The 19,683-nt window shown below is 41.4% G+C and overlaps 1 protein-coding gene across 1 annotated transcript in view; it reads right to left on the reverse strand.

Annotated features, from left to right (window-relative positions):
• The window catches only part of NOTCH2 (notch receptor 2), a 196,293-nt gene extending 188,673 nt beyond the window's left edge, over positions 1 to 7,620 (reverse strand). Inside the window, exon 1 of the mRNA XM_036015694.1 lies at positions 7,412 to 7,620. The gene's annotated coding sequence lies outside the window, so the exon portion shown is untranslated. The remainder of the gene's footprint in view (positions 1 to 7,411) is intronic.
• Between the last annotated feature and the right edge of the window lie 12,063 nt (positions 7,621 to 19,683).

Raw genomic sequence — 19,683 nt, forward strand, 5'->3', positions numbered from 1 at the left:
AAAATAGCATGCTGTTGGAATAAAAACAGACACAGAGCAATGGAAGAAAATGGAGAGCCTGGAAATAAACCCACACCCTTATAGTCAGTTAATATGTGACCAAGGAGGCAAGAACATACAATGGAGTAAAGACAATCTGTTCAATAAGTGGTATTGGGAAAATTGGACAGATTTTGGACAGATGTGCAAAAAAATGAAAGTAAACTACCTTCTTATACCATACCCAAGAATAAACTCAAAATGGATTACAGACTTGAATGTAAGTCTCAAAGCCATAAAACTCCTAGAAGAAAACACAGGCATCAAAATCTCTGACATTGCTCTTAGCAATATTTTTTTCTGATATATCTCTTAGGGCGAGGATAATAGAAAAAAATTAAAAAATGAGACTACATCAAACTAGAAAGTCTTTGCACAGCAAAGAAAACCATAAAAAAAAATGAAAAGACAACCTTGGCTAGTGTAGCTCTGTGGACTGAGTGCAGGCTGGGAACCAAAGTGTTCAATTCCCAGTCAGGGCACATGCCTGGATTTCGGGCCAGGTCCCCAGTGTGGCGCATGCAAGAGGCAACCACACATTGATGTTTCTCTCCCTCTCTTTCTCCTTCCTTTCCCCTCTGTCTAAAAATAAATAAATAAAATCTTTAAAAAATATATAAAACATATTACTAAAAAAACTAAAAGACAACTTACTATATGGTGAAGTTATTCATCAATGATACATCCAGTAAGGGGTTAATATCCAAAATCTATGAAGAACTCATATAACTCAACACCACAAAAATCCCATTAAAAAATGGGCAGAGGACCTGCACAGACCTTTTTCCAGAGAGGACAGATGGCCAATAGACATATGAAAATGTCACTAAACATCAGAAAAACACAAATTAAAACCTTAATAAATATCACCTCACACCTGTCAGAATATCAGAATAGCTATCATAAAAAAGTCAACAACAAATGTTGGCGAGGATGTGGAGAAAGGGAACTCTTGTGCACCGTGGGTGGGAATACAGATTGGTACAACCATTATGGAAAACAGGATGGAGTTTCCTCAAACAATAAAAAATAAAACAACCTTGTGACCTAGCAATTCCACCTCTGGGTATATATTTGAGGAAACCCAAAACACTAATTTGAAAGAATATATGCACTCCTATGTTCATTGAAACATTATTTATAATAGCCCATAGCCCAGATAGGGAAGCAACCCAAGGGCCCATCAAGAGATAAGCAGATAAAAAAGCTGTGGTACATATATACAATGGAATGTTAGTCATAAAAATGATATCTTACCATTTGCAACAGCATGGATGGACCTAGAGGTTATTATGCTAAGTGAAGTAAATTAGACAGAGAAAGACAAATACCATATGATTTCACTCATATGTGAACTCTAAAGGGCAAAATAAATGAACGACACAATTGAAACAGACTCATAGATAGAGATCAGACTGATGGTTGCCAGAGGCGAGGTAGAGTGGGAAGCTGGGTGGAAAAGTTGAAGGAATTAAGGAGTATAAATTGGTATTCACAAAACAGTCATGGGGATGTAAAGTATAGCACAGTTAATATAGTCAGTAATGTCACCATAACTGTGGACAGTGCCAGGTGGGTACTAGAAATATGGGGGAACTACTTTGTAAAGTATATGCTTGGCTAACTACTATATGCCAGACTGATACCAAATAATATTGAATATAAATTGTAATTAAAAAAATAAATAAATACAATTTCATTAAGATCTTCTGCCATCAAATTAAATGAAATTGAATAAATAAATAAGGAGAAGCTCATTTGGTTATAAGATTTAGGATCTGGGTTTCCATTTATACTGTTCTAAGGCAGTTAAATAAATCATTGGTTAAACAGGGGTTATATGAAAAATTATATAATTGTTGCTCTGAGAATTTATATAGCATTCTAACATACTATTAAGGAATCACAATGCCATATTTTCAGAATATGCATTTTAGATCTTCACTTTGTTTTATAAATGAAGAATTCACATCTTGTTAGAAAAAAGGGGAACTAAGCATGTGATCTTCATACTCCTAGCCCACTTTACTGTTTTATCAGATAATGCAGTTTATTTTATTCTTTTAATCTTTAGAGAGGGGGAGGAAAAGAGAAAGAGAGGGAGAGACACATCAATGTGTGAGAGAAACATCAGTTGGTTGCCTCTCACACGCCCCCAACGGGGGACAGGACCTGGCCTGCAACCCAAGCATGTGACCTACCTGGAAATCAAACCTGCAGCCCTTTGCTTCACAGGACAGCAGTCAATCCACTGAGCCACACCAGCCAGGACAAATTCAAGCATTTTAATTCAAGCTGAAGAAAATAAAATGTATGGAATTAGAATATAAAACTTTGCATAAAGCAGAAAAAAGAAAGAAAAATGAAATGTACCTTTTGCTGTCTAGGAAGATTTTAATGCATATAAATAAACAAACATTATGATCTGATTGAAAATTATTTCCGTTAGTATGTAGGTTGCTTTCACTGCTGACAGGGGATACCTCTTAAAGGCAGGTCCTGGAAGGCCAGCCCAGCTTACATAAGAATTGCTCTACACCATTTGTCCTCACCAAAGTAACTCTACACTTACTTTGTTTCTTTAAAGGTTACTACTACACCTTGTGAAAAAGAGGGCAGAAAAAGATGATTTTATAAATAAGCTTGTCACTGTGTTCTAGAAATAAAGTTAACAAATTTCAGTGGGTAATAAACGAATACGAAATGTTTAAACATCTAAGGGTTGTTTTCACAGACCCTTTCCTTGGAGATATTTACTGGGATCACTAAGTCTGCAGAGCCAATGCAAAATGGTGACTGCTAGTATGGTCCGGGAGCCACGTTGTCTGCCGTGTATTCTGACGATCACTTTCTAGTCATGAGATCTTGAACAAGTTACTTACTCTCTGTGCCTCAATGACTTCATCTGTAAGATACAAACAATAATACTTACCTCAGAGTTTTGTGAAGTTTGAATGAGTTAATATATGTGAAATGACTAGAAAAGTGCCTGGCACAGAGTAAGCACTTAATCAACATTAAGATTGAATTACACCGATTAAAATTCTGCCTTGCAAAGAATGGTTTCAGTTTTTAATGGGGTATAGGACTGAGGTTGAAATAATATAGACCACAGATCTGGAAACTTTAAAAAGTGGGTCCTAAAATCTTCTGTCTCCTAGAATTCTTGTTTACATTAGAGGAGAAATTAAAATCTTTTCAGCTAGAATCTATACCTATAGACATATAGCCAAATTAAATGCAGTTAAAAAGTGAACTTTTATTTTGGCTCTTCCTCTTGTTTATTCCCCTATTATTTTCCCTTTTTCTACTGGTATAACATTTTTCTCATTTAATGTATTTTGAGTTCCAGTTAGAGTAAAGTCACTGGGCTAGATTCTGTGTAGGTGTCAACCACATATGTGTTTCAGAGTTAAATAGACAACTACAGTGATCTGACAATCTTGTACAACATTGTTACTAGGCAACAATGGCCTAGTGGCAAATAATTGTTTGAATACTCATTCCTCAGTGGCAAATAATTGTTTGAATACTCATCTCCATTCTGTGTCATAAGTCAAGGGCCTAGGGCTGTTGATGATACCATCTGTGCTTCTTCAATTCTCTTTGGTTAATTAAGACAAATTCCCTTGCCTGGGAGAACAGGAGTGATCGTGTAGGCCTGTTTGCAAGCTGAGTGAAATAGGGCACACACCCTACGTGAAGTTCATTGCCATGTTGCCCTTATGAGTTAAGTGGTTACCAAATGTTGTGTCTCAAAGAGTTATGGGTAGGAATCATCTCTCCAGAGTATCTGTACACTAATCTCTGTTCTTGTAGTGATTTAAAACACACCTTGCTGGGGTTTCCCCACTGTGATTCATGGTTTAGCCATGTAATTAAGAAGTGATGGATCCTGAGCTCTCCCTGATTTGCTGCTGCTTCTACTGAGTGATTTGAAATATACTTGTTTTAGATGATTGTCAAGCCCAGGAATGTAGGCGTGCTGTTGTTGTTAAAACTGAAAATCAAAAGCCCTTCCCCCAAATATCATAACTGTATACCTAGAAGTTACATATAAGAAAATATAAAATAGTTAATTTGTTTATCAAATATAAAACAAATAATACCAAGTTCAACATAGAAAATAAACACAAATTTCAGTTACAATATAAGTATTGTATCAGCCAAGCTATGCTGTCCCCAACCTGATTTTTCTGCCCAAGCTGATGTCTGCCTCTTGCAGACCTAGCCCTGGTCAATCTCTGTGCCAGTGAAAGCCAGATGTCATTCCAATTCTTTCTCCAGAAGAAAGTGGAAAAATTAGGAAATAATTTATTCAGAGCTCAATTTATAGCACTTAGCCCAGTGCTGGCACAGAGCCTGGCCTATAAAGAACACTCAGTAAATATTGATCCAATAAACAAATAGGCTACCACCCCTATAGACAGTATCTGATGTGACTTGGGATGGGTTTAGCCTCTTGAAGCTTCTTACATGCATTAATCTTCAATTTTCCTACCTGCCTTTCACCGTGTATGGCTGAGCATCCCAGATGGCCCTTCTGAACCAGTCATCTGCACCTGGTTTCCTTTCCAAAACCTCTGGGAAGGTCACAGGATAGTTTGCAACACCAGCTGATGAGCTGGAGTGAGATGGAAAGTGGAGTGGGCCAGACCTTCTTACTTTGATCCAATAGTTCCTTTTTGCTAAGCCAAGGCCCATTTCCAGGGTTTCTTTTTTTTTTTTTTTAAACATCTTCTTTTTTTTTTTTTTTACTGATTTTCTTTTTTTTTAAGATTTTATTTATTTTTATTTTTAGAGAGGGAATGGAGGGAGAAAGAGAGAGAGAGAAACATCAATGTGTGGTTGCTGGGGGTCATGGCCTGCAACCCAGGCATGTACCCTGACTGGGAATCGAACCTGCGACACTTTGGTTCACAGCCCACGCTCAATCCACTGAGCTATGCCAGCCAGTATTTCCAGGGTTTCTTATATTTCCCAGTAACTTCATGATTAACAACCCTGAATCCTAATATGAGAATCCCCTCTCCCCAAGGCTTTGCACTGCTTTCTTATTCATTCCTTGGACACTCCCATCAGAATCTTCTCTATGTTATGACTCACCTTTGACTCTTTTTGCCAAAGGTATTTTACTCTCATCTGTTTTGCAATTAAAATCCAAGTACGTAATGTACAATAATGTATTTTTACCACAGCTTTTCTCAATGCTCCAGAGACTTGAATTTACTTGGTCTATTTTGTTATTGGCTTTCAACCAGCCAATCTTCTCTTTCTGAAAGAAATTGAAGTTACCACATTCTTAGAAGAAATCCACCTCTCTTCATTTGACTTTTATAGGCTACTTCTAGCAGCGTGTTGAATTCTGTCTCCCATATTTCAATCAACCTTCACAGTTCCTTTCCTTTCCATTTCTTTCTTTCTGTTCCCATTTCTACCACACCAATCAAGGCTTTATTAGCTCTTACTTCAGTTATAGCAATGCCTCCTATAGGGCCTTCTTACTTCTTACACCAGTTCACCCTGGCCCCAGCCCTGAGGGGCCTAAAGCAAGTTGCTTTTGCTCTAATCCCTAGTTTCCTAATCTGTCTAATAGGCATATTATAGCACATGCCTTGTAGGGTTATGATAAATTTAACAAATGTCCTAGATTCCCCCAGGCTATACATCAAGATGCCAATTTAAAATATTAGTTGTTCTCATCCTTTCCCAAATATTTTGAGAAACCAACAAAAAGAATGACCTCAATGAATATTGAATACTCTGTGCTAGTCACTGATCTGGGCTCTGCGGACACAACAATAAACACAAAGACCTGGACACAGCCCTTATGCCGATAGGTGCTACAGAGAGAAAGTTGGGGATAAGGAAGGGAGGGTGTTCAGTTTTATGCTATACAGGATGGTCTTATGGAAAAGGTATTGTATGAGCAGAGACACCAGTAGGAAAACCTTATCTGTGTTCTTAAGTCAGCTATACCATCATTCATGGTTACAGTTAGCCCAGCTGGACACGTGATGCTGGCTCTGACAGCACCACAGTGAACTAGAAGCCCACGCCCGTGCCTCGTTTAGAGTCCTGTATTGTTCCCCTAGTCAACAATGCTTTTGAAAAAGAGGAAGTAAGAGAGTCCATTTTTTCAGCATTAATACTCAAGGTAAAGTGTTACTGAACTCATGTCATCTACCATTACCTTGCTACAAGTTAGATGAAAACTCTTTCTACCACCACAGCTGGCCCTGTGGTGCCAGTTTTGTGGGAAATTTAGAGCTGAATAGCTCCTGTGATATCTGTCAGCATCTTCTTTCAAAGTATGGAAGGCATAATTCTCTTCCTGGGTGCTACACCCAGTTACCCACCCACCGACAGGCCCTAGGGCATTGCAGAGCTTCATGAAATGGTTCTTTCTATTACACAGAGGCTCTTCTTTGTCTTCTTCCAGGAAAACACATACAGGGAAGCTGAGCAAGGCCCTAACCCATGACAGCCAGACTGGCCATGGCCTTCCAGGACTAAAGTCCAGCTTACCATCTCAGACTTCTTCCTCAACAAGTTGTGTACTCCCTGGGGGTCCCACTATACCTACCAGCAAACTGCCTACCTCTATAACTCTCCCCAGATGTATCTACCCATGACTAAAACCCTACTGAAACCAGGATTTGTGTTTCCCTCAGGCAAACTTCTCAGCCCCCTTGCAAATCAAGAGATGTCAATCATTGCTTGAGGGGAAGGGACATTGCCTTGTGCTGCGTCACAGACATATCTGTCTTAATTCTGGCTCATCTTGGCCTTTGTCTATTACAGTGACTAGAAACACTATTTATAAAGTGACCACCATGATTCTTCTATGGAGTAGGTGCTCAAAAATTAGCAACTATCATCATTATATGAGTAATTGAATTATGGGAAATTATGAATTCTTTAATTTTTTTGTTTTTCAAAAGTTATATGTCATATAATCAGAAGCAAATTCTTAAAATAAAAAATAAAACAACTCTTTACATGTAGCTGTTTTCTTCCCCTCCTTTTCATCTAAACTTCTCAGAAGAGTAGTCTTATACTCACTCTTTCCACTTCCTCAGCTTGCTTCTATCTGGTTTCTGCCCCAACCATCCCTCTAAAATTGCTCTCACTGAAGTCACCAACTATTTCTTATGTCTTTCCCTCAGGAATATGTTGGTGGGCTGGGAAGGGAAGGTACCCTCAGGTAAGTGATAACTTGGAGCAGAATAAATTTGAGTAGAAGCAAGGAAGCAAGGAGGCAAGAAGGGAGGCCATTTCATCCAAGCCAAAAGCATGATCCAAGACCAAAGCTGAATCTAAACACTCACCTTGTCCAAAAGTCAAGCAGTCTAATCAGAAGTCAACTCACCTAAGTAGAAGAGGAAATCCAGAAACAAGCCAACTTCCAACAGGTCATGAGCTTACAATTCAAGGTAGTCCCAGAAGGAAGACTACAAGGAGATGGCAGGCCAAGAGGAATTCCAAACTCAGCAAGTTACCAGCTGCATTTGGCTGGGCTCTCCTGGGGCTGTCTGATGAAAAGTCCTAACCTATAAAGTCACTTTTCAGAGATGAGCGATGGGCTCCCAGGAGCACTCCTATACTGGATATGTCAACAAAGTGCCTGCCACACCCAACTTCCTCTTCAAGATGAAACTGCCCCACCCACAGCCCCCTGTTCTGAGAAGCAGAGGTAGGTTGTTCTTTACCCAGGGATGGCTCCTGATTGGACCAGGGATTGGCCTTTGGCATGAAGGCTGCCCCTCCAAAAACCAGGGCATAGATGGAAAAGATAGGTTCCATCAGATTTAAAAGATGAGGTCAATGAGATTCACTCCTCTGGGATTTGAACTGAGAGACATAGAGATAGTGAGGTAGTTTGCCATGAAAATTAAAGTTGAAAGGGTGCTGTACAATGGAGTAGGGGCCATGGAGCACCATGGTTATACAAACTAAAGCCATATGGAAGCAGAGCAGTATGATAAGAAAGCAGAATTTACAAATAAGCAATTATGTAGAAGACAAAATACATGAAGAGTAAACAGAATTTGTTAGTGGAAATAGGATAGGAAAAAGCAAACCTGCAAAGAGTAGCTAAGAAATGGTATACCACTGTTACAAATATTCTGCCATATGGATCTACTAAAAGCAACTTTCCTGTCATCCAGATTTGCTATAGTTCTTGTCTCTTTATCAGGCCAAACCCACCTTCCTGGGCTCCCTTGCTAATGTTTGTTGGGGTAATGTTTGTTAATGAGTGAGGCATGTTTGTAGGTGTTTGGAATCCATCACTGAACAAAACAGGAAAGTAGTTATAACAAATTCCTAATTCCTTCGGGTAGGGTCTTGGTTTCAAGGCTCAAATTAGAATATGACTTTACTCTTTCCCATGGTCCCATTGGTGAGGTCAGCCATTGTGTCATAATGAGTCAGCTCTCTCTTGGGAACACAATTTGTGTTTATCCCCCCTCATCACTGGAGTGATGGTTGAAAAAGCTAAAAGATTGGACATAGAGGAAGTTAGCTGATGTATGACGGTGGCAGTAGAGTGGCTGGATGCCCAGGTTTTAAATTAACTGAGGTTCAAAATTTGACTCTACTATTTACTCATTATTGATCTTTGGTGAATCAGTTTTCTCAGCTACAATGTGGAGGTAAAATAGTATCCCTATTGCACTGTTGTAAGATTAAGTGAGAAAATATATGCAAAGCATTTAGCACATAGCAAGTGCCTAATAAATGATAGCTGCTGTTGCTGGGGGTATAATTATCAACAATCCTCTAGCTTTCACATTTGATTGTGCTAGGGGGACAATTAGATGGCATTGTGAACTCAAACCTTCTCTCTATACCAGATACATTCATCAAAATTCCTTCAAGTTGGTGCATATCTTCCCAAGTACTACCTAGCTGCAGAAGTATCAATAGTGCCAGGAAGAAGTGGTGCAAGAAAATGTAAGGATGAAAAAAAAAAAACCATCGTTGCAAAGAAATCAGTTCTGGAAGATGGGAAACAATAAATTCTGAAAGCAAAGTCTATGGGAGCAACACTAGCCAGAGAGGCCAGCTGTGTGGGAGAGGTAAAAGAATGCAGGTATTCCTTAAGCACTACCCTCATCATCCATCCAGAGCTGGTGAGCAGGTAGACGTGGACTTGATAGGTCCAAAGGCTCTGGTTGGAAAGCAGTGCTTTGACAGACCATAGAAGTAGGAACTTTCATTTATCCATTAGGGTGCAAGTGACTGGAATAGATAGAGGAGAGAAGCGGGGAGGGAAGCGTGACATCTTTATGAAGCTGTCACTACCAGGACAGTCATAACTGGGCAAGAAGGCAGACAGAGACAGAAGTCCCATAGATGCAGTGCTCAAGGCGTATGCTGATCAGGAGTCATAGCTGCTCTTCAGGAAGCCCAGGTCATCTTTGCTTGAGGTCCTAGTGTCATGAGAGTATACCAGAACACTTACAAGAGGGTCACAGACTGTGTTTTGGCAGCAGAACAGACAACTGGATGAGCTGATGCTGCATCTGGCGGGATGTCCACCACCCTACTCATAGAAAGGCTTTCCTGGTATTTTACACCTTTCTGAGTTGCTTGCAAGAGATCCTGGATCTGGATGAAGCCCACATATAGATGTCTTGAAGATGACTACAGTATTCAAGTCAAAGTCTCCTGGGAAAGAATCTCTCCACTGCCCCTGGTCCCCAGGCTTACAATCTAGGCCATTGCTCTGTGATCCTGTTGCCAGGTGTGTAGCTGATGGGGCACTGAGGCAAATGAGATCAGGTGAGCCACCTCACAGCATGAGCTGAGCTTCCAGGTTTGTTCTGGCTGCTTTAGGCCACTGCAGACTGAGCTCTCCATCAGGCCTTAGACTCTCTAGGCCTTGAAGACATCCTGACAGTAATGCATTCTCCTTCCTAAATAGGGATAATAGAGGACAGGGAAGATCTCCTTGGTCAGGGTGGTCCCTCCAGTGTTGCCAGCACCAGTCCCAACAGTGTAGAGTTGAACCTAATTTGGTGCAGGCTGCCTAGAGTTGGCAAACAGGTTAATAGGACATACTCTGGAGCTGGACTGCCCACATCCAACTCTTAGCTTGTATATCTTAGCAAGCTTTTTTACCTGTGTGAATTTAGAGGAATTACTTTATCTCTCTGTTTCCTCATCTATAAAACAGTGAGAATAACAGCATATATCTCATAGTATTATTAGGAGCATTCAATTTGTTATTATAGTCAAAGCCCTTAAAAGAGTGCCTGGCACGCAGTAAGTTCCTGCTAACGCCATAATGGAGCAGAAATGAAGGGAGTCTTGAGTTGCTTGAAAAATGGTGTCAACCTCAGCACATCAAGCCAACTTCCTTCTCTTTTTTAGGAGGTCAGGAGGTCATTACTGGGTCAGTTCCACAGAAAATAACAAATTGCTATCAAGCATATATTGGAATGTCTAGGTGTCCTCAAGTGATCAGGGGGTCTCTCAGTCCAGAATTATGGACACCCAGCTACAATGAACTTGTTCCAAAAATGCCACACATTTCTGGAGACTGTGTTAGAGGTGCTTATGTTTCAGGAAACCCAGGACTGTTGGATTAGAGGATAACCTGAAGCATAGTTGGACAAGGTATGTGTGAAGATATTTAAAGGTGTATTAGGACATGGTTAAAGAAGCAAAAAACCCCAGCAACATAAAATGGAGTAAAAATAGCCTCTTCAACAAATGGTGTGGAGAGAACTGGACAGCTATGTGCAAAAAAAAAAAAATGAAATTAGAGCACCAACTTACACCATACACAAAAATAAATTCAAGGTGTATAAAAGACTTAAATATAAACTGTGGCACCATTAAAGTCCTAGAGGAGAACAAAGGTAGGAAAATCTCAGCTATTTCATGCAGAAACTTTTTTACTGACATGTCCCCTAAAGCAAGGGACATAAAGGAAAGAATAAACAAATGGGACCTCATCAAAAGAAAAAGCTTCTGCACAGCTAAAGAAAACAGTATCAAAATAAAAAGAGAACCAACTGTATGGGAAAACATATTTGCCAATGATACCCAGACAAGGGTTTAATCTCCAAAATATATAAAGAACTTACACGACTTCACTATAAGAAGACAAGCAACCCAATTAAAAAATGGGCAAAGGACTTGAAAAGACACTTCTCCGAGGAGGACATACAGAGGATCCAAAGACACATGAAATGATGTTCAATATCGCTAGTTATCAGAGAGATGCAAATTAAAACCACAATGAGATACCACTTCACACCAGTCAGAATGGCCATCATAAACAAAGCAACAAACAACAAGTTTTGGAGAGGTTGTGGAGAAAAGGGGACCCTAGTGTACTGTTGGTGGGACTGCAAACTGGTACAACCACTATGGAAAACAGTATGGAACTTCCTCAGAAAACTAAAAATGGATCTGCCTTTTGACCCAGCAATCCCACTGCTGGGATTATATACTAAGAACACTAAAACACCAATACAAAAGAACCTTTGCACCCCGATGTTCATAGCAGCACAATTTACAATAGCTAAGTGCTGGAAGCAATTTAGAAGCCCATCAGTAAATGAATGGATCAAAAAACTATGGTACATTTACACAATGGAATTCTATGCAGCAGAAAGAAAGAAGGAGCTCCTGCCCTTTGCAACAGCTTGGATGGAGCTGGAAAGCATTATGCTAAGTGAAATAAGCCAGGCAGTGAAAGACAAATACCATATGATCTCACCTTTAACAGGAACCTAATCAACAAAACAAAGAAACAAGCAAAATATAACCAAAGACACTGAAATACAGGACAGGCTGACAGTGGCCAGAGGGGAGAGAAGAGGGAATTTCAGGGGAGAATGGGAAGGTTTACAGGAACAAATTTAAAGGACACATGGACAAAAACTAAGGGGGAGGGTGGTAATGGGAGGGAAGTGGGGAGTGTTGGGTGAGTGGGCTGGAGTGGGAGTAAAAGGAAGAAAACTGTACTTGAACAGTGATTAAAAATAAAAAAATTAAAAAAAGAAAAAAAACAAGAAGCAAAAAAAAAAAAAAACAGGACAAGGGGCATCGTGGTCTCTAAAAATTATCTAGGCACTTCTAGAAAGTGATCTTTTACCCTTTATCTTCCAAATGCAGCTAATGAAAGGCAAACAAGGTTATAGGAACTGAGAAGGACTAATTTCATGCATACCCAGAGCTGACCCAGGAGGACCATGAGGGGACCAGACAGATCACGACCCCAAGAGTCCTAGCAGAGGCCCAAGTTCTTGGCTTTTCTCATTCACAAAGTGTCCCAATGCCTTTCTGAGAGAAGTGGAGGCCCAGTGGATCCCAAGGTCTATGAATTCCTATCTCAGGTTATGGGGGTTGCCAGATATAATACAGGCCACCTGGTTGAATTTGAATTTTAGATGAACACTGAAAAAATTTTTAGTGTAAGTGTATCCCAAATGTTGTGTGGCACATACTTAGACTAAAAAAGTATTTGTTGTTTAGCTGAAATTCAAACTTAACTGGGTTTTCCTGTGTGTTTATTTAATGGATCTGGTAACCCTCGCTGGGTGGGGTGTCATCATGGAAGAGTGATAGATATGCAGCCTCCAGCTGAATGCAAATAGCAAAGGTGCTGGAGGATTCTGATGCCCTCACCTTAGAGTTCAGTTCATGTTGCTGGGAGTGAAGCAGGTCTGGATGCTTACCTACTCTAACACTGTAGTTGGCTACTCTAGGGACATCAAAGGCTCTTGCCAGTTAGTTGTGACTATAAGAAGGTCCCAATGGTGTCCATAGTGTGGCCTTCCAGGCTGTAGTTGGACAATAGTATTCTTATTTTTCCATACATGAGAATTTCCACTTCATAAGTGTCTTCTTATCCCCAAATATAAATCTCATATCACCATCAACTGCTTAAGCTGGCTGGATTAAGAAGCATGGCCACTGGGAGGGCCATCTGAAGACAGAGGTCTTGCTCTGGCCACAGGCATTGCAAGGTTTGGCAAGGTCTGAACAGCAACTTGTGACCTCAAAGCCAGAAGCCCATTGTCAGTAATTTGCCACATCTACAGAGTAGATACAGCAGCCACCATTTGAAACCACACTCTTTATTTCCCTTCTGAAAGCTGAGTTGCTGAGAATTAGCAGGAGACACAGCCTTGTGGACTAAGGGACAGTGTCTGACCTCACTCCCTCAAGTAGGAGGAGGTGGTAACCAAACAGTAGGGATGTGGTGTAAGACTGGGTTTCCTAAGCTGAGAGAGCAGTCCAGAACCTCAGACATGCACACACAAGTAGAGTCTAAAAGCCAGGTCACAAAGACCTACCTAACCAGGTCAAAACATGAAGATGGCCTCAAGAGGAGGAGTTCAATGAGAATGAACCAGCAACAGGTCAATATTTCCCAAGTCAGCACTTGACTAGCCATCTGTGGTTCATTTCTTACCGCTGGGGTTCTGAGTGGGGAGCATGGCTGGTTACAGATGCTTCTGTGAGGTTAGAGGAATTGTCAGGGACTAGGCCTACCTGTCAACACAAATGGACACTTCCCAGCCCTGCTCTTTGAGTATTCTGCTGTCTCTGACTCTGTTAGACACTCTCTTCTTGTTGTTACTCTCTGCACACTTGGCTTCTGAGGCTTTGTACTCTTCTGGCTTTCTCCTAACTGCTCTTTTTCCATCTTCTCCAAGGGCTCTTCATCTTCCTGATTCTTATATATTTATATTCCTCAGGGTTCTGCCCTTGACCCCCTGCTCTTACCTTCTCTCTCTTTCCATGGTGCCTGGATGTTCTCTTTTGCTGTCATGATTCCAAATAAGAGCACATTTGATTGAAATGTGGGTTGTGGAGGCAAAGAACTTGGGTCTTTTTGTAATTTTCAGTGAGACTTGGGTGAAGTTTTGTTTTGTTTTAAGCTTCTTTAGATTTATAGCCATATCTACACAATGAGGATAAATAAGACCAAGTAGCTTGTAGGACTGTTATGAGCATTAAATAATGTATGTAAATTGCTTTGCACAATGCCTGACATAGCAAGTGCTCAATAAGTGTAATCATAATGCTATTATTTATTACTTGTTATATGCTGATGAATCTCTTTGTTCTAGCTCATAACTCACTTGGGAACCATACTCATATGTGCATCTGTCTACTGTATATTTCTACATCGATGTTCCAAAGACAGCTCATGTTCATTGGGTCAAAAATAAAACTGGTCCTTTCTCATTCTCAACCTCCTCTCCTTTATTCTCTACCTCAACTCTTGGTACTATCATTCATCAGTCATCCAAGCTAGAGTCCTAGAAGTCATCCTTTACTCTGCCTTTTCCTACACACTTGCTATCTGCCTCTGCTCTTCAGCAAAACAATCATTAGAATGTGATGGTTTTGCCTCTTCAACTCTCTCACTTTATGTTTTTCCCCTGTTTATTGATAAAAATCTCTTGACAAGGTAGTGATTCAAGGTCAAGGCCCTGGCTCTGATGAAGTTGATAACTTGGAGGCAAAGATAAACTACTGTGGTAGATTACATTATTGTTTAGGAATACTCACTGCCCTTGCATATGGGGCCTTTAGGAGAAATATACCTACATCTCTGCCCCATTGACATCATCTTTGCAATCAACTTGCATTGGCCAATGGAATGTGAACATATTTGACATTTGAATGTGAGCATATCTAACCAGTTCTGAGCAGAAGCTGACCAGACTGAGAGATACCAATGATTCATAGAGTTGCATGCTGAAAGGAAATGGCATTGCTGTGAGTTTATTTATGACCTACATCAACATATTGGAAGAAATGTCAGCAATCTGACGGGTGGTAACAATGTGAAAGAAAAACAGCTTCAATTTTCTAACTCCACCACAAGGCCCAAATCAGTCTGACCATTTCTAGGGCACATTTCTTTGCTTGGCAACAACAGTAACAATAACAATAGGTGGTAACAAATGATCATGTATCCTGAACTGTGTTAAAATCAATAGAGGTTAAACAGCACATTACTTTGCAGATCCATGTAACAAATTTGTGTATTTACAAGGCTCTCTGAGAGCCTAAAATATTCTTGACTCAATGCTAAATACTCAATACTTAATACTAAAGCAATTTCTAAACCTAGCATATGGACATGTAAGGCTGGATAATTCTTTTTTATGGGAACTGCCTTGTGCTTTGTAGGATGTTTAGCAGCAACTCTGACCTTACCCATTAGATGCCAGTAGCACTCCCATACTTGTGACAACCAAAAAACGTCTCCAGACATTTTTGCCAAATGTCCCTGAAGGCGTGCGTCTTCCTGCCCTCTAGTTGTGGGAGATGAGAAACCGTGGGAGACACGAAACTCAAGATAATTTTGAGTGGACAGGCCTTTTGGCTTATCTCAGTTCAGATAGTTAGCTCTTCACTTTGTCTATAAGTCAAGCCAACTCTGTCCCCATTCCTAGTAACAACTGTTGATTGAGGATCTCTTATGGACTGCAAACATAATTTGCATAGTAAGTAGAATATGGAGATTAAGCATTTGGCTTTGTTGTCAGACAGGTGGGGTTAGATGCTGGCTCTGCTAATTGTTTGCTGTGTGCCCTGGGGTAAGTTTCTTTACCTCTCTGCCCTTGCTTCCTCATCTATAAAATGAAATAGCATAGCATATATGAAATAACATAGACTTGTGAGAATTCAAGGAGTCAGTGGTGCTAAGATGTTTAGAACTGAGCCTAGGGTATGGAAAAACAGTCAGTAGATGTTTACTCTTATTCTTAACTTTGACAACAACCCTGCAACTTAAACAATGTCATCTCCATTTTATATATGTGGAAGCAAATATTTAGGGAAATCCAGTCCAAATCACACAGCTGCTAAATTACTTGGCCGGCAAGAAGAGGAATAGCCATTCAAACTCCAGGACTGAAGCGTTTCTCACCACACCCCAGACTGGGTGAAGACAAGCTAAACCTGGGAGGAAGAGTTCTCTTTCAGGGGAAAAAAACTGGAACTTGTCCACTTGGCTGGTTGTCTGCATGGAGTAATGGTAAGACCCACTGAACAGAGATAGAAAACAGCCTTTACTACTGACTAGTTGTGAGAGATTGGGCCAGTCACTCGCAGATCCTGAGGCTGTTTACTCATCTGCAAAATGGACACAAAAACACCTGCTCTGTGTTCTTCATGGTTGGTGGTCAGAGGATGTGAAGAAAGTGCAGCAGAGCTCTCAACAAATATAAGCTCCGAAAGTACTGCTCTCGCAGCTTTGTTTTTCTGGGTAGGCGTGCCTAAGACCTCTTCTTCCTTTGGTCACATTATTCATGAGGCCCCACGTGCGCACACGGGCACAGGCTGGACGATCTGGGAGGTGACCCCAACATGGAGGCAGCAGCTGCTGCTTATCTGTAGTTAGCCAGCCACCCAGACAGATGAGGTGTCCGTGGTGACCTTCCTGCCTCAGTGACTGTGGGAACTCGGGGCTTCCCAAGGCCAGGGGCTGGGAACATAAATGCAATGGCCCCTGCTCAAGCTCCAGCCTCACCTCCTTCCTCTGGCAGCCCTGACCGAGAAGAAGGCTCAAGAGTCATCCAGACACCAGTGGTCACTGAGGGCGCAAGGGAAAAGAGCTAGGGCTCTGGGGTGCCAGTGTTCCTCTACCTCCTGGCACACTTCTGATTCCCGCCGGAGGTGGATGCTTCCTGCCAAAAGTCCCGCCACCTTTGCTGTCAACACACAGACTCGGAAATCTATCACCCTGATGGGAACTCCTTCTTAGCCTCGTCCCCCAGCAAGTTTATCACTGTGTTCTGTAGACTGCTTCCTGGTTAGTCATCTGTAAAGAGCAGGGAGGTCCAGCCTCTTTCTAGCAAAAGACAGCAAACAAGAGGCAGTCTGGCAGAAATGGCTCCTTCCCAACCCCCCTTCTTTTGTCTGCAGAAGGCTTGGCCCAGCCACGGCTCCTGAGGATGAATACCTAGGCTATTCTTCACAGTGACTGGCTTCTCTGCACTTTTCCCATGTGCTGGAGTCTTCTACATTTCCTCACAATCCCAATAGCACCTCTCAGACAGACTCTTGGGCAAAATGGTAAAGCACTTTAAGTCCATGTCTTCCCTCTTTTTTCTTGCTCTGCACTTAACAAATGGGCCAGAGGCCATAAGGGTGCCAGAGATACTGCAACCAGCAGGCCAAATAAACTTGATGACTTCTCATTGTTTGCAGTCTAGCCAGAAAGACAAATATTGGACAAGTATTCTCCAAAACAAGATGCTTGGGGTACTTATATTGGTACGTGCAAACCCAGGCCGGGCTCAGGACAACCTCTTTGAAGACATGTTAGGTGAAGTGTTGGGGAGAGGTGGGAAGGTGCAGGGGGCAATGTACATGAAGTTGCTGAGGGAAGACAGAGCCTTAGCAGAATCCGAAATGAATAGCATGGCGGCTTGTGGTGCATGACCTGGGCCACACCCACCCCCTTGAGCTGTGCCTCGTCTCTACACACTTCTGCTTGCTCACCCACCATGAAACCTGTCAGGTATGCTCTTTCTCTGAGGCTCTGCTTTTTTCCATCTACAACTGCAACCTCAACAGATAGTTTCCTATTTTAGGAGTTTGAAGTCTGGAGACTTTGATTCTTACTCAAATTCTACCACTAAGTATACAACCTGAGCCAATGACTTAGCTTATCTGAGCTGTGGTTTCTCATTAGTAATATGGTCTAGTAATGGACTAATAGCAATATTTAATAATGTTTACTCTGTGCCATCCCCCGGTGCTTAGTGCTTATTGTAGTTCATTGCATTTAATCCTCACAAACATCATGAAGTAGGTAATATTTTTATCCCTTTCTACCCCTCTCAAAGGATTCTTGGGTGTCTGAGTGTGACACAATCACAGACGTACTTTGTCATTATTAAGGGTTGATGCAAAAATGAAATAATGTTACCAGAACGTTCAACAAGTGCATGTGTAATGACTAAATTCATTTATCGAATGCTACAACAATTCTGGACTGTGCATAATTAAATGAGGCTCGAAATCTTCTGTGTCTGCCTCCCAAACAAGCCAAGCAAAAAGCAGGAGCAAGGATGAAGAATGTGGTCATCACCAAAGAGCTAATTGGATGTAGGACTGAATTACTGAAGGGAGAATTCCACAGATGTGACCCCGACCCCTGAAGTTTACCATCTGGTGACCACTGCTGTCAGGAGCACACACCCAGATAGCAGAGTGAAAGCTCAGAATAAGCTCCTGAAGAGACAGAGGTCATAGCAAACTTACCGCCCACCACAGGTAAGGGCCTTTCAGGAGGCTGAATGAGCTGGGAGAAATTCATAAGTTTACAGCAGAATTCAAGGTTGGGGCTGAAGCCAGAAGGGTCTAAGTCTCTCCATATTCTCCGTAGTACATGTCTCTCCAGTTTCTCCACTGAATCACAGCACTTTTTCACTGTAAACCCCAATTCTGGGAAATTACTTGTATATGATATATGCACTGACAATAATGACAGATTCTTAAATTGTCAATTTCTGAAAATGCAGATAGTGAACTAATAGGAATGTGTGCGTGTGCATGTGTGTTCATGTGTGTGGGTATGTGTGTGTGAGAATAGCTCCTATACTTACACTCCCTCACCTTGGCAGGGAGTGGTGCTGGTTCCCTCTAAAAGCAGCCAATGAGGGAGAAGTGACACCAAAAACAAAGGAGGTGAAAAAGGATAACTGATTTGAGGCTCACAGATCGGATGATAAGCAATGAATAAGAAAGTCAATGAGCTGCAAATCACCTGAATGCAGACACCTCCTAGGGATTATACCCCCAGTAAATGATTGTAGCACACATGTGTTTAAACTCCTTTAAAGTGCTTTCAGCTTTAATACCTATTTCCCCTGTCACAGTAGAGGTAGTCAATCTTAGAGGTTAGAGCCCATTCTGGGTTCAAATCCCATTTCCAGCAAATTCTGCCACTTACTCCACTTACTAGCTGAATGATATTGGGCAAGTCACAGTATCTCTACGCCTCTGTTTTTTCGCCTCTAATACGGGAAAACTACTATCTACCTCGCGGAGCTTTTGTAAGGACAAAGGAAAATAAAATGTGGCGAGTGTTTTATGTTCTATATTTAGCACATGACTACTTGATGGTGTTTTACAAGTGGACAACACAGATGCCCAGAGAAGACACCTCCCTCTTCTGGGTTTCTCTCGGCTAATTTACAGGCAGCGCCAGGGGACGCAGCCAGGCATTCTGTCTCTGGCCCAGGGCTCTTTCTACTCAACCGCGTGGAGCACCCAACCCACACTGAAATAATTTTCAGGTTACAAGTGATTTTTCACACATTACCTCTTTAATTTGCACTTCTCTGCCAAACCCACACATTAGCAAGCTCAGAACTCTGAAGCAAATGTTTATGTAGGACCTTCTGGAAAATTAGTCTAGATCTGGGGTGGCCTGAGGAGACCCTAATCTATGTGTGAGAAAAAAGAAGACACCCTGTCAAACACCCTTCAACTGTGGACATGTAGATTATTTACTTTGTGGATTGAAGTTACACAATCTTTAGTCCCAGTTGGCTACGCTCTGCCACTTTCCTCCACCATTAGTGGGTGTGTGCTCATGCAATGTAAACTCCAGAAAGTAACGCAAAACCAGGGAAGTAAATCTGCTTT

Source organism: Phyllostomus discolor, chromosome 14 (assembly GCF_004126475.2).
Source record: "Phyllostomus discolor isolate MPI-MPIP mPhyDis1 chromosome 14, mPhyDis1.pri.v3, whole genome shotgun sequence".
NCBI classification, from domain to species: Eukaryota; Metazoa; Chordata; class Mammalia; order Chiroptera; family Phyllostomidae; genus Phyllostomus; species Phyllostomus discolor.